This window comes from Erpetoichthys calabaricus, chromosome 4 (genome assembly GCF_900747795.2).
Source record: "Erpetoichthys calabaricus chromosome 4, fErpCal1.3, whole genome shotgun sequence".
NCBI lineage: Eukaryota > Metazoa > Chordata > Cladistia > Polypteriformes > Polypteridae > Erpetoichthys > Erpetoichthys calabaricus.
In genome coordinates this window covers 83006918-83023547 of record NC_041397.2, presented here as the reverse complement: position 1 = coordinate 83023547, position 16630 = coordinate 83006918, and positions in this window count along the sequence as shown.

The window sequence follows — 16630 nt, the reverse complement described above, 5'->3', positions numbered from 1 at the left end:
CTTTTTTAAACTTTTAAACTTTACTTCTATCCAAAACTGAACCATAACAATTCCCTGCAAACATTCCAGTGTTTAAGCATGATGGAGTATTATGGTCCTGGAAGATTTGCCACTTGCTGTTTCTTTATTCTGAATGGATTTTGAGTTTCCAGAGACAGTGCTGATCCCAGCAGCTGTGAACTGGAAAGTAATTTCAGCCACTAGTTACTCCTGAGCTGCTTAGCACAGTTTTCTTTGTATTCCACTGGGTAGATTTACTCCATGTCTGCTTAACAAGTCTAATGCATTTTTTAGTTATTTAATTTTTATTTTCTTTCTAAACTGCTTTTTGCATTGCAAAGACACAAGGGTCTTGGAAGTATTGGGTGCATATAAGGAACCAGTCATGGACAGAATGCCAGCTCATTGCAGAGCACCCTTTCATGCACATCAGCACTGGGCCACTATGGAGTCACCAATAACTTTATGATATGGGAAGAAAGACAAGTGCAGATTATTTAAATATTCTATATAAAATATGATGCCATTTTCTGATTTAAGACTCTGTGGTAGAGAGCAGCACTGCACATGATCTGTGTTTATGAACTATAGTTCCATTTTAAAAAGTAATTGCATAAAATGGTGCAGTTCTGCCGAATCTTGAGCATAGTACAGAAATTAAAATGAAGAAATTTCTGAACAAAATCTGCGAGTGCATGCATCTTTGATTTGTAACTTGACATTAATTTTAAATGAGATATAGAGTTAAATGAATACATCTGTAAAGAGCTGTGTCCGCAGGCAGAAATTCAATTCCTCATATACTCATATGCAAGTTTGCTGCCTGGGGGGTTTCAAGTTTGTCAAGCCTCAGCAATGGCAATGAGCCCTCAGTTTTGTGCAGGGGGAGTGAATGTACTGTATATAATATTGTTGGTAGCTGTAAGGTATCTTGGTAACTGGATACATTAGTGCATCTCTCAACATATCCCTCCACCAGCCTTCTGTGAATCTTCAGACCAGCTTAATCCAATTCAAGATGGCCTGGATCACAGCCTATCCATGCATCTTCAGCATATCAATTACTTTTATTACCCAGAACCTGGATTCATCCTCCATCTTGGAAGTTTTGTCGTGGGCTGCCAAATAATATAACCACTTTTTACATGTTCCCAGTACAATGTTTTAATTTCCCCTACTGATGATGCTTAACAATTTCAGACTACTGCAAATCCTAATTTTTGCATATCGGAGATTTCTGGTCTACCTGTTTATTCCTTCTGTTATTTCTGCTTCTGCTGTACCTCTTTTCTGGAGCTGTTGTTACCTTTTATTTTGAATTGTTGCTTTGTTTTTTATGAACAGAAGTACTGTTATTTGGGATCACTTGAAATCTGTGCTGATTACACATGAAAATTCATACATTGTGTAAGTTTATTCTTTTTACTATTTAATGAAACAAAAATTATTCCCAGTGAGGATTAATAACATTTCTAGAAGACCCCTCGAGCTGTGGTCCAAAGCAGCAGTTAATTTAAATGCTGATATTAATCAATTCTCCTTTATTGCATTATGCATTTATTGCTAGAAAAAGTATGTGTTGGTTTTGGATCACATTTTGCTTTTGTCTTTCTCTTTGCAAGGATAATAAACATTTATAATACATATAAAGAGCAGCATGGAGGCACAGTGAATGGTGCAGGAGCCTCAGAGCTCCTGGTACCTAGTCTCAATTCAAAGTACGTTACTGTCTACATGGAGTGTAAATGTCTTCCTTTTACCATGTGCATTTTACATTTGCCTGGTGTTTAGTTACCTTTCATAGAACATGCATTCACTCAGCAACTTTTCAGACCTTGGAATCCACTCTTACTAGGATGAAACCCTGAACAGGCAAGTCAATCATAAGGTGTGCATACTCACACTCACTCATAGTGGACAAATTCAGAGTTGACAATTGATCTAAATAAAGTAAACATTCAAAAAATGGAAATTTTAATAAATTGGAAATGGTACAAGAGCTCAAAAGAAATAGTAGACGCTGAAGGAAATCAGATTGGTTTCAGATCAGGATGAGGAACCATAGATGCAATCTATGCATACCCAAATGGAGAAATGCAGAGTAGAAAGAAAAGATCTAGCAATGGCTTTTGTAGACCTTAAGAAAGTCTAGAGTGCCAAAATACAGTATGATGAAACTTGAGATGATAAGGAGTACCTGAGCAATCTATAAGACTCATTAAAGATATACATGCTAATGTGAGGACAGCAGTCCTGTGTGAAGCAGGAATAGAAGAAGAGATTGAAATGACAGTGTGGTTCAGAACCATACCCATTGTTCTGTATACTGTAATAGTATTAGATGAGGTTAGTAAGGAAGTGAAGAAAAAACTTCTATGGATATTGTTGTTTAAAGGGGATATTTTTTTATGCGAAACTATCAGGGAGGACCTGGAAATGGAATTAAGAGGGGTGGAGAGATGCTCTACAGGTACATAGGATGAAGATCAGCAGATCAAAAACTCAATTTATGATCTGCAACTATAGTAGAGAGGGTAAGAATGGAAAAAGCAAAGCTGGGAGCAGATTACTTACAAAAAGTGAAGACCTGTTGGTGCTTAGGATCATTTATACAAACGGAACAAAGGCTAGAGGCAGAAATTAGGCATCGCATGGTACTGAGATTTTGGAGAAAGTGTAGCAGAATACTCTGTGACAAGAGGATAGCTGCCCAGTTAAAAGGAAAAATACACAAGATAGAAGTGAGACTGGAAATACTCTATAGTGCAGAAACATGGAAAACAAGTTGAAAGACTGAAAATGGAAGTTTACTATGCTGCAGTGGTTGTACATGGTGAAAAAAGGGATTTAGTAGAAATTAAATACATTGGGGAAGCTTAAAAGTAAACGGGATGTCATAGAATTTGAGAGAAGTCTTCCATAGGCTCACAATGTATTAAGACAAGAGAAAGATAATAATAAAAATATTAATAATAATAATACATATTATTTATAGTGTGCTATGGAGAATATTCAAGATGGAGTTGCCAGAAGAAAGAAGGAGAGGAAGACCAAAAACCAGATGGAATTTTGCATTAAGTAAAGGATATGCAAGATATTGGGTGTAATAAAGAAGATGAAAAAATATAGAAGTCAATGGAGATGGAGGTACACCTCCATGATGGCAATCACAGATAAGGGAGAAGCCAGAGGGAAAGAAGAAGAAAAATTGACCTAAAATACATATTCCTGGTGTGAGAGAGGAAATTGAAAAGCCTTGAGAGTAAGCACATATAAGTGAGGACAATGCACAAATTCTAAACAAATACAAACAAAGAAAACGTAGTTGGTGGCAGAGTGTGCGCATCACATTTGGGTGAATGTGGCATCTGAGGCACTGTTGTTCTTTGAATGAATAATTTTAAGTGAGCTTCTGACTCCCTATGGCCCTATAATTGAAAAACTGGTTTTAAAAATAGATAAATGAATTCATTTGTTTATAAAGTACAACAGATTTAACACAACTTACAATAATGATCAATATTATATATATAACAATTTGTAGAAAGTTGTTTTCTTTAGCACAAAGCCCTCATGTTTATCCCTTAGATGAAGATAGACTGTGTCATACTGTATTCTTATAAAATGAAACATAATTTGTCCAAACAGAACAAGTTAAATAAATTACTTTTTGTGATACACTTCAATACGTTTTTCAATACAGTACCCTGAACATTGTTTAAAAATGCAATCTGAAATTACCTGAAAATTTCACATTAGGAGCTTTGTAGAAATCTATTATATATATATTTTTGTTGATTTTCTAAAAATTACATTACAGAGAAAAAGACAAAAATCACTCAAGGATGCCATCAGTACTACATTCTGTACATGTAAGAAGATTTCTGTATTTAAAATTGACGTGCCTAAAGAGAAAAGAAATGTAATTTACTGGAGGCAAAGCAAGCCACTTCATCTATTAAGAGTAATTGAACTCAAAAAGCTATTTCTGTTTTTAGGTAATTGTTTAATTTTAGAAACAGTATACAGATTAAGAGATTCTAATAGTGGTGTGGGTGAAGTCAGGAGTGAAGAGCAGGAGTGGAAAAAAATAAAAATAAGACATGGAAAATCTGTTGTAGATGTGATAATTCTAGATGAACAAGAAAAATAATTTTAAATACAAGCTTTCAAGATAAGTTGGCTGAGTGACTAACACACTTGCCTCAAAGGTCTGAGGGCCCTGGGTCAATTGCCAGTCCAGTCACTGTCAAGGTGAAGTTTATAGATTGTCCCAGTGTTAATGTGAATTTTGTTTACTCTCATATTCCAAATGTTATGTTGTTTAACATATCTAAATTGACCCTGAGTATCAGAGTACATCATGTGAGGGACTTGTATAAGAAGGGTTGCTTTTTACTTTAGGTGTCCACCGTCACAGCCGGACTTATGCATGGGTTCAGCTGGGCTACAGGGCCCAAAATGTATAAAAATATTTCATAATTGTTTTTTAAAGAAAGTTTACTGCCGCTCGTGCCCCTAATCCCTTTACCATTATCCTTGAGATAACATATCCACTGCTACTTGAGTGCATATCGTCATCTGAGTTTGGTTGTCTCCAGTGAACTTCAGTTAGTGACAAAGGGTGGTTGTTGGAAAAGCATTTGCGATAGCAGGACAGATGAATACAGGCTATTGGTAATAAAGTGTGGGAAGAAGAAAGAGATTTGTTGCATTACCATAGTGACAGCATTAAAGATTTTAGTTCTAGTGATAATGAAACATGCAAAGTAGATGATTTTGCACAAACGTTAAACTATCACACCAATTATGAATGTACTTGGTGGAACAAGAATGCTGGTCATTTTCAAAGATGCTGTTCACTTGATCCCCAGGGCATAAGACAGATGTATAAAGATACAGATATCACCGTAAAGAATCTCACTCTGATTATAAGGGATGGCATGTCAGATGTAATTATGACTGAATGTAACAGACATGTACAGCTACAAATGCAGCAGTGCACATTGAAACTGAATTACAGGGTGCACATGCAGTATGATTTCAATTATGATGAGCTTCTCATTTTCTTTGTACTTACTGTATTTCAATGTGTAATTCAAAAACTGAAATGTTCTGGTTAACAAAACCATTACTTGAAACACCTTATGGACAGCAGATCATAAATGAAAAACTTTTTGTCCTACTTATCAGATGTTTGCATTTTGTTACTTGTCATTTTGCACTGTAGTGAGAAACATTTCCTTTTTAATTCAGCGTTTCTCAACCTTTAAGTATTTGCGACCTGAGTTCTCATAACAATTTTAATTGCACCCCCCTAACGTTTTTTTGAAAGGAGCCCACTAATACCAATTTGTTCTTTTTTAATTAATGATATATCATAGATGCATATTTTATTATACAGTACCTACTTAACTTTTATCGACATTTATCTAACTCTATATTTATTTTTCTAGTATCAAAATGTAGTTTAAGTTCATTTATTTTGGTTTCAATAGATGTATTTTTCATATTTTCGATTCTTGTTTTCTTTTTTTCACATCTTCACGCCCCCCCTTTTTGTTACTTCGCACCCCCCTAGGGGGGCATGCCCCACAGGTTGAAAACCACTGTTTTATTTAGATTGTTGTTTGAGAGGTTTTTTACTTTTTATATACCTGAGGAGAAGTAATGCAAGCAATGTACAGTTACTGAGTGGACAGTTTCTGTACTGAACAACAGGCACAGTTTCTTAGTATCTTGACAAATGTGCCAAGGGTCTGCAGATTGGTCAAAAATTAAACCTGATAATTGCTTTTTTATTTTTTAAATTTATTTTTATTTTCATTTTTCATAGCAAAAAATATCTGATATTGTATAATAATCAGGTGTCTAAAATATTTTTTTAAATTATCCCCCTCCTTCTTTATCAAAACTAAGGGGCTCCGCCCCCTGTTCACTTCGCTTGCCCACCCCCGGGTTTGGTTACCCAGATATACAATTTAAAGAGGGATGTAACATGGGAATTGTTACATACTCTTTCAATTCTATGTCGCATCACTTCTCCATGATCATAAATATAAACGTGACTGAATTGTGGTTTCTTTGAAATTAAACATGTTGTAGCTTTAATTGTTGCTGGACCACAGATTCTCATAGCGTATGGTCTATTATTGTGTAAATCTACGTTTTGAGCATTGAAAGATGCAAACAGGAAAAGATTATTGTAGACGCAAATATTTTGCCTGTAGTGTCTGTGGATTTCACTTTCACCAAACAACAAATCTTTTCATTCTCGCGGATACGCCTCTTCATTGGGAGGCAACACTACTTTTCCCTGATGGCAACACAAATTAGATGATCTACAAGTCTCCGACTTAAACTTTAAAGCCTTACAATATTTACATACTTCTGACATATCACTTATGTCCATATATTCAGTCTCTATTTGCTGTTCCGTTATTTCACCGAGTAATAATTTCCGTTTCTTTGTGTTAGCGCGATCTTTACTTTCGTTTTTTTGATACTTTCGAATTTTACTACTTTCATAATCTGTAACTTGCTCTGCATGTGTATCGCGCCAACGTTTTTGAACGTCTTTATGAAGTCTTTTATTTCTGACCCCGATTGGACCTACGAAGTTTTCAATTCCACTTGATCCAGGCTGATTATTACTTTCCTTATTTTCAAATTTGCATATAGCTGGTCTTTCTTCTTCGCTTAGTCGTTGACGTGCCATCTAGAACGTATACAATTTTTAAGAGCTGGGAGCACATTAAGTGTGTCTGCCAAAAGCATTCCAACAACTGAGAGGTTAGATGTCCGTGATCTTGTTTTAAACTGTCTGTAAGTAGGGCGTGACCTGCAAAAGTGACCATCTCACGGGTCTTGTTTCCAAAGGTTGTAAAGTCTAGTCTCGCGGGATGTCAAAGTGTCTTTCCGAGAAGATCACGTCTCGACCCAAGATTTTTTTTATTATAATAGAGAGATAGGTACTGTGTTAAATGCACTTCCTATTAATTTCCACTGATGCCCTTGAGTACATAAGTCACTCTTTAATTCATAGAGTTCTGCTGGATCAGATTTATTGATACGTTTGCTAATTTTGATAACCTGGAGAATGTACAGTACCTATGCAGCCTTTTTTTTTTAAATACTGTACCATAATAGACTCACAACCCATTGGGTAGCGCTGCTGCCTCGCAGTTCGCTTCCCGGGTCATCCCTGCATGGATTTTGCATGTTCTCCCTGTGTCTGCGTGAGTTTCCTCCGGGTCCCCCGGTCTCCCCCCACAGCCCAAAGACATGGTGCATTGGCGATTCTAAATTATCGTGTGTGCCCTGTGGTGGGCTGGCGCCCTGCCCAGAGTTTGTTTCCTGCCTTGTTGGCTGGGATTGGCTCCAGCAGACCCCCGTGACCCTGTAGTTAGGATATAGCGGGTTGGATAATGGATGGATGGATGGATGGTTATTCTTAATCCAAAAATACAGTTAATTTTTAAGATCTATTTGGTTATAAACAAGGCTTTTTACTAGTCTGTGTGCTGCTTATCAGGGTAGGGACCCTTTTACATATTCGATTTGTACACTGACCAGTTTTTTAAGTTTAGTTCTTTCCTTGTAGCTGCCAAAAGTAGAATGGGCCATGTTTGTTACTGTCCCTGTTTTAAAATGACCCTTGGCCATATGTATAGAAAGGGCAGACATCTGATTTCTGGACTTCACCTTCCTGGCTTTGTCATATTCCCTGAAACTTCAATGCATTTATGATTCATGTCATACTCTGGACCACTTTTGTAATGAGAAAAGAATATGCATTGAGCCATCTTGAGGTCCTTTCCTTTTTCCCGGGATCCTGACTATTCATCAAGGAGAGACAGACAGGACTATGGCAATAAAAGAAGATCAGCATTTTGACAAATGCTCAGTTAGATGTCTTTAACTTTTACAATTAAACATTATTTATTATATAGGAATTTTATAACTTTCTTAAATTGTGTATTTAAGGGAGTAAGTAAATGGAGAATATTTCTTATACTGTTAACTTATAATTGTTTTATTAGGCTGCACTGTTTTGCTTTGTGAAATTCAATTGTTTTATTTAGCAACGAAAAAAAGAAGAAGTTTTTGAACAAGTGTACCTGTAAACAAGTGCTGAGTTCCACCATTTGTGGAGCTTTTTAGGTTCATTTTCAGTTATTATCCTCTTTCTTAAGAATGTGATGGTTCACAGCTACAGACAAATTTTAATGTTTATTCTTTTGTCTTGTCCATGGGGGCCCCAAACCTCTGAGGAGCCTGCTGATGAAATAACTGGAGCAGGAACAAGGTAAAGATTTAAATTTTACATGATGTGGAATGTCAAATTTATAAATAAGTAACAACAGAATAAAGTCTCCCATGATTCCCTTTTCCAAAGTATTTGTTTCTCTTATATAAAAAGCTGCATGTTGTGAGTGAGAGCCAAAGACTTGAGTGATTTTACCAGAAAAAAGCTAGAGGTGTTTGTTATAGGTAAGCATCACTGTGAGCAGAATGAATAGACAAGGTAGGCTTGCTGCCATGAGGGATCTGTGGCTTCCAGTACAAAACCAATTTTTGCCTGCTGTTCTGAGGCCTGTTAAGTGAAGATGAAGAGAGCTAAAAAGGATGTTCCTGAAAATATGACATGTGCGCCATTGTTATATTGTCTAAAGAATGTCTACTGGGGAAAGTAAATTGTATTTGCGGAGAGAACAATTCAAAAAAATTGAGTTAACTTTTCTACCATGTCATTCACTCCCCATACAAATGGCTCATTTTATATTATAACTTATGAAACAGTGATATACAGAAGTTCAACATAAGGAATTACATTCTTATATATTAGATAAAAACACATTGGATCTATTCTACAACTATATATTTTCCAAATCAACCTTTTCTATTATTTGTTTGTGGGGATCTTTAGTTCTGCCAGCATTACAAGTAGCAAATCAGCCTTGGAGGGAATGACATGCACAACGTTTAGAAGCTGAAAATATATTATTCTTTCACTGTGATAATAGGTCACATTTAAGGCCTCTGCTCCAAGAATCAGGATGCAAAAAGGTATAAACATGATGTTATTTTTGTAAATCATAAACTGTTTCTCCTCTCTCTTAATCAGAAAACTGCATCTGTGTGATTATTTTTGTGTAGTTCAAATGACTAAGCAACTGATCAGGTTCCTTCTCTGGAAACTGGCTCCTGGACTAAATATCCTACCCCTACTGACCCAAGCTGTGTGGTTCAAGGAGTGGACTCCTCAGCCTACACAGAACACAATTGAATAAAGATAACCTTTATTCAATTTGAGTGACCACAGAAAGACAGCATGAGATAAAGAGAAAGAGACTTCTGCCTCTTTTCTTTTTTTCTCTCTCAGACCTTGACCTTTCTTGCTTGCACTAGTTAAGTGTATGCCCTCTCATCACCCAACTCTACATTCAGACTGCCTCTGGTTGTGAAGCAGTTTTAAACACCAACCCGAGCGTTACTTTCTTCCAAGCCCCAGAATCACTTCTGAGCTGAAGTGTGGTTTTCTGTTTGACCCTCAGACTACAGACTACCACCTCCTCCCACAGCTCCTGGTGTCCTCACATTCTCGCCATCAAAACACCAGATCCCCAAGACAACATAATCATATACAGTCCCTTCTTTCCTCCTTTACCACACTCTTTTTTTCTCTTAAAATAGTATCAGGCCACCCTAAGAACTCCTGGGTAACCTGCCTTTTAGCATTCTGTGAGAGGATGACATGCACCTGCCTACTGACCTTCTGGGGCATATGGAACATTCATACAGACCCCTCTTTTTCCTGTTATCAGCACGTCTTTCCCCACACCCAGTGTGTTTTTATCTTTTTCATGGAAGTTGTCTGTGGAAATCAGTCCTACCTGTGCCATTCTGGTGGTGCCCTTATCCTATTACAATTCTTTAAATCTATACTAATTAATAAAAGGCAAAGCCCTCACTGACTCACTGACTGACTGACTGACTGACTGACTCACTCACTCATCACTAATTCTCCAACTTCCCGTGTAGGTGGAAGGCTGAAATTTGGCAGGCTCATTCCTTACAGCTTACTTACAAAAGTTAGTCAGGTTTCATTTCGAAATTCTACGCGTAATGGTCATAACTGGAACCTGTTTTTTGTCCATATACTCTAATAGAGGAGGCGGAGTCACGCATCGCGTCATCACGCCTCCTACATAATCACGTGAACTAAAAACAAGGAAGAGATTTACAGCACGAGTCAAACGCGGGAACGAAGGTAAATGACGTTAATTTTTGAGTGTCTTTTAATACTGTGTAAGCATACATATTAACACATGTGCAACTAAACGTGTGCATTTACGAGGTGATTTCTCAGGCTTAAAAGCTCGCCTTTTATTAAAAAGGTACATGCAAACTGTTTTCATTCTGAAGGGCACAAACCACGTTAGATTTCAGACGTTAAATGCGCAAAAATGTCGGTACACCAGATAAATAAGCGCAACATATTATCAGTTGTACTGTATGCTTACAATACATATAGAAATGTGTTAATCGTTAACTAATATTATGGGATGGTGTTTTTCGACTCGCGCCTTGATTTAAATGATTGCATTTCTTGGTGGGTTTGCGTAGCTTATTGTCAATATCTTTACACCTCTTTTTAAGACTTAATTTAAAAAGGTTTTCTTTTCTTCTTAATTAAAATTTAAAAGCAATACTTCACCGCTGCGAAGCCCCTCTAGCGCTGACGTCCAAGGTTCGATTACCGTAAGCGAGTGCAGTGAGTGTGTACGCCTGATGAGCCAAGAATAAGGGGGAAAGACACGTTGTGTACTCTTTGCATTATTTGACAGTAAACTATTTTCAACCATTCTATGATCTGCTTCTCACAACTGAAGGCACCGTGGCTGATGTTACCTCACTTGCTGGCCCACCATAAGCGTTACCTGGTAGGTAACCAGCCACTCACTTCACTCCCTTACGGGAATCAAACCTCGGATGTCAGCACTACAGGCGAAGCCCCTAAAATTGCACCACGGTGTGTGGTTCGTTTATTTGACAACATGTAGATCGGGGTAATTACATTCACGGCATTCGTAGTCTGATTCACAATCTGATTGTATGGGTGGTTACCTACCAGGTAACGCTTATAGTTGGCCAGCAAGTCAGCTCGAAGTGATCACTCGAGTGAAGGCAGCTTCACAAAAAAACAGATCCTTAACAAACTGTTATTAGTATATTTTCCCTTAATTTAAAAAGGTTTTCTTTTCTTCTTAATAAAAATTTAAAAGCGGTACTTCGCCGGTGCGAAGCTCGTGGATTTGACCGACTGACACATACAGACATATTCATGAGTGCAGGTACTTCGGAAAGAAAGCACCGTGTAAACCTAAAGTTTAAATTAAGTTCATAGACCTACAAAAGGTTGCCATTGATTTGAGGCAAGATTGCTTTTCTCCTGTACAACTATACGTTGCATTCTCAAGAGTGTGCTTGCATGGCTTCGGATATAGATATATATATATATATATATATGTATGTATGTCTATATATATATATGTAAACTTATAAGTACTGCCTTACTTCTCTTTAAGAAAAGAAGATGTAATGATACTTGATTTAAACGATTCCATGTCTTGCTGGGTTTGCGTAGCTTATTGTCAATATCTTTACACCTTTTTTTAAGACTTATTGACTGAAACGGGCTTTCACGAAAAAAGTTAGGGCTTTGCTACAGGATACACCCTCAACAAGTTAAGCAAGTAAAAATAAAAGTATATATTTCTGTTTTATTTAAACCTTTTAAGTTCGTATGCATAGCCCCATTTGGCTGTTTTACTTTTTTTTTTCTTTCTTCAGTAATATTTAATCTCCTTAACCCCTTAACCGCCCTCTGCCGGATATATCCGGCACCGTTGTTTTATTGCTAACGCCATACTGCCGGAATTATCCGGCACATTTGCCTGTGGTTATATGAATGCCTGGCAAGTAGAATAACTGACGGTTTGGCAGGGGTATTATTACTACGTTGTATTTCGACAAGTCTGTGGTTGTTTTGGCCGGTCATGTGACGTGATTCGCATGTAACAGCTGTGAATATGGCGAAACGTAAACTGACTTCAAGTGAGGCTTTGCAGGCGATTTTGGACAGTTCTGATCATGATTGTAGCAGTTCTGAAGAAGATTTTAGCGACAATGATGAGCAGCAACGTGCGCTGCATGATACTGTGAATGAAGACGCATCGGATGACAGCGATGAGTGGGTGTATCCCCAGCATCTCAACTGGACTGCTGCCCGAGGTGAACTACCTTTTCTGCATCCGTTTGAGGCAACGTGTAGCTTTATTGTTGATGTAAACAATTACACTGCTGAGCAGTTTTATGAGCTGTTTGTGTCACCTGATTTGATCAGACATTTTGTTCATCAGACAAATCTGTATGCAGCACAGTTTATTGAGAAAAATCCCAATTTACCTCCACATTCCTGTGTTCGTGCTTGGTTTGACACTGATGAAAACGAAATGAAAAAATTCATTGGGATTTTGATGTTGATGGGAATAATCAGAAAACCAGATATTGAGATGTACTGGTCTACAGATCCTATGTATGCAACACCTATTTTTGCAGCTGTCATGACACGTAACCGATTCTCTTTGCTGCTGAAATTCTTTCATTTGAATGACAACAGAAATGAGCCAGATAAGAAAGATCCAAACCGCGACCGCTTGTTCAAGCTACGTCCTTTGATTGATCATTTATTTGAAGCATTTCAGTTGCCCTACATGCCAGGACCGTCAGTTGCAGTTGATGAAAGTTTATTGTTGTGGAAGGGCCGCTTACAGTTTCGACAGTATCTACCATTGAAAAGGACACGGTTTGGTTTCAAGATGTTTTGCTTAGCTGAGAATTCAGGTTACATTTATAGATTTCGTGTATAAACTGGCAAAGAGGATCCTATGAGTAGTATTTCAGCAGTGTTGCCAGATGAATGTAAGGACTTTGGACTTTCAGAAAAACTCTGTCGTGTCTGTTCAAAGAAGGGTCAGCATAGAGACGTCAAGACCTTCTGCTCAAAGTGTCCCAGCAATCCAGGACTTTGTGCAGTTCCCTGCTTTGGCCTGTGGCACAGCAAACTCAAATACTGGGAATGAAACTATGATTGACTGAACTACTTTTGACTTTTGAATTACTTTTGACTGTTCCGTTTTGTAGTAGACAATAAATCCAGAAGCCTGAGAAAAGGTACATTTTGTGTTTTATTATGTGTTTGCCCATTTCTAGAACTTGCACAACATTTAGTGGTCAATACTGCTTGAATAAATGTAAAAAATGTAAAAAAAAATGTAAAAAAAGTAAAAAAACGAAAATTGTTCAGATTTCGCCTGGCATGGGGAATATTTAGGGAGTTGGCGGTTAAAGGGTTAAAGAAAAATAACATATGCATTTTACTTTTTTTGTATCTCTTTAGTAATATTTTAGTGTAAAAGGATAACCAGTATTTAAACCTTTTATGTTACTTTATAAATTTATTTTACACAATGTTGAAAAATTAATAAGAAAGCTACATATTTTGGCAGCTGCTGCTTTAATTTTCAATGAAATGAAAAAAGCTCTCCAAGAGAAAATGACAATGAAGAAGAAACAGTTTGCACTATCTAAAAAGGAGAAACCCTCATTTATAAAGGTTTGCTGCAGATGACTTAACTGAAAATAAATTAATAGTTCCTATGTGTATAATACATATTTATCTATTTTACTTATGCCTTTATTCCAGCAACTTGCAACATCTGAGGTACAATTTGCTACATTACTTTTGTTTTTTGCAGCACAGGCAGGTGAAGTGACTTCCTCAGGGTCACACAGTGGTGTCAGTACCAGGATTTGAACTGACAAGCTCCGGGTTTGCTGAAATATTACTGAAGAAAGAAAAAAATGAAAACGGGCAAATAGGGCTATGCATACAGATGTCCATCCATCCATTATCCAACCCGCTATATCCTAAATACAGGAGCCAATAAGTAGATATGTATATATACAGTATATATATATATATATATATATATATGTGAATGTATGTATGTATGTATGTATATATGTATGTCTATATTTATATGTATATATATATATGTAGATATGTAAATTTGTATATGTATATATATATGTATATGTAGATATGTGTATATGTAGATATGTATATATATGTTGTGATAGACGACCGGCTATGGACTCCGGTCGTCACCCCCAGGCCGCTAGGAGGAGCCCTCCGGACAGCATATTTGTGCCCCGAGTTCCAGCAGGGCCTCATGGACTTTGTAGTGTTTTGACACAGCCCTGCTGGATACCTTGGGGGCCGCCAGGAGTCGCTGTAGGGGGGCTAGTGAGCTCTTGTGTGCCCTATAACCTGGGAGTGCATCCCAGTCACGTGACTGGAAGAAGCGATGTGCTCCCAGGATGAAGAAAAGGACTGTTTGCCCTGATCCGGAAGTAAAACGGACTTGTGGGTTTGGCCTAGAGCCACTTCCGGGTCAGGGGCTATAAAAGGACTCTGGGAAGCCCAGTACATTGAGCTGAGCTGGGAGGTAGGGTGGCGACGTGTCTGGGCGAGGAGGAGAGTTATTATTGAAAGAATTGTGAATTGTTTAATGAGTGTGGAGTGGAGGGTGCTTTGTGCACAGTAGAAAATTATAATAAAATATTATTATACATTCACCTGGTCATCAGAGTGGTACCTGAGGGTTCGAGAGGTGGACGCGAGCCTCTACCGCTACAATGTATATATGTTTATGTATATATATATGGTTACATAACCTCTTTAACACACTACTTCTCCGCTGCGAAGCGCGGGTATTTTGTTAGTCTATACTAATAAAAGGCAAAGCCCTCACTGACTCACTCATCACTAATTCTCCAACTTTCCGTGTAGGTAGAAGGCTGAAATTTGGCAGGTTCATTCCTTACAGCTTACTTACAAAAGTTAAGCAGGTTTCATTTCGAAATTCTACGAGTGACGGTCATAACGGTCGACAACGTCCGCCATGTTAAACTTTCGTATTTATGGCCCATTTTCTCCAAATTTGGTAGGCGGCTTCCCTGCACTAACCGAAACCGATGTACGTACTTATTTCAGAAGCTGTGAGAAAACAGTAAAAAGGAGGCGTGTCAGACGTCGTCGTACATTTTCTGATGCAGCTAGACGGAAATAACTTCGTGACGCTGCCGCCAAATACTCCCAGAAAAGTCCACAAGTTCATAGACACGCTGTCGCTAAATACTCACAGGCAAATCCACAAGTTAATAGAGCTTCTGTTTCTAGGTACGATCCCAATAATGAAAAGCGGCTCATACGAAAACAACAAAACAGTACACATTGGATCCATGGATGTTGACTGTGAGTATTGTCAAGCTCATAGGTGGAAATGCGAGTCTCCTGGTTTGTGCTGTAATGGTGGTAAAGTCTCTCTCACTCCTTTACATAAGCTTCCTGAACTTCTTGAGGGCCTGTTAAATGGCGAACATCCTCAAAGTGAGCATTTCTTGAGCAAAGTCGAAAGTACAACAGCGCATTTCAAATGACGTCATTTGGTGCTAACCAAATCGTTGAGGGAAATTTTATGCCTTCATTTAAAGTCCAGGGACAAGTGTATCACTTGATTGGCAGTGTTTTACCTATGCCGACTGAGGAACAAAAATTTTTGCAACTTTATTTCGTCCGGGACGATGAAAAGGAAGCACAAATGCGGTGCGCTAATAGGCCGTCCGTTGCTCCGGTCTGTTCATTCCCTTCCTTGCTTCGCCACGGTATTCTTGTCTCCTTGCTGATAACTGCAGCCTTTTATTTAATCCACGGCTTCTCTGCTGTTTTATTGTTCGTTTATTACGATTATAGTTATTGTGTAGGTATTTTAGACTTAGTTTACATTGTTCAGGTACCCATTTCCTTTATCATTCCAACCGTACCCCCATTAACATGTCTATCGAGGTGATCACCATTGATCAAACAACTGTCACTTACCGAGTGCTTTCCATGCCCGGAGATGGCACCTGCCTTTTCCATTCTCTGTGTTACATATTGCACGGCCATATCAGGCTCACTCTTGATATCCGGAGGAAGATTGTGTCTTATGTATTGAATGACTGGGGCAGGTTCAAGGTGTGGACTGATGACGGTACAGGAGATAATTATACTACACAGGAGCACTATAAGAGTGAAATGCTTAAGCCCTTCACCTATGGTTCTGCATGTGAGTTGATGGCTGCCGCTGAATTGTCCGGTTGTCGCTTTCAAGTGTACCGAAATGGCCAAATATTTTACACCTTTGGACAACCGCCAATGCCTCTTAAACATCTTAGATTCACAGGTGACGATTTGAGTAGTGGACACTTTGATGTTTATGAATGTTTAAACTCTCAAAAGCTGGATGCGAAGTTATGGATGAAACCCATCTCAATTCAAACGCCTCCAATTTCCAGTAAGGCTCTGCTTCGCAATGACAATTAATAAGTCTCAGGGACAGACCCTACAAAAGGTTGGCATTGATTTGAGGCAAGATTGCTTTTCACATGGCCAACTATACATTGCTTGGTCATATTACAACCGGAGGGCCGAACTGACAACGTGGTATACAAAGAGATC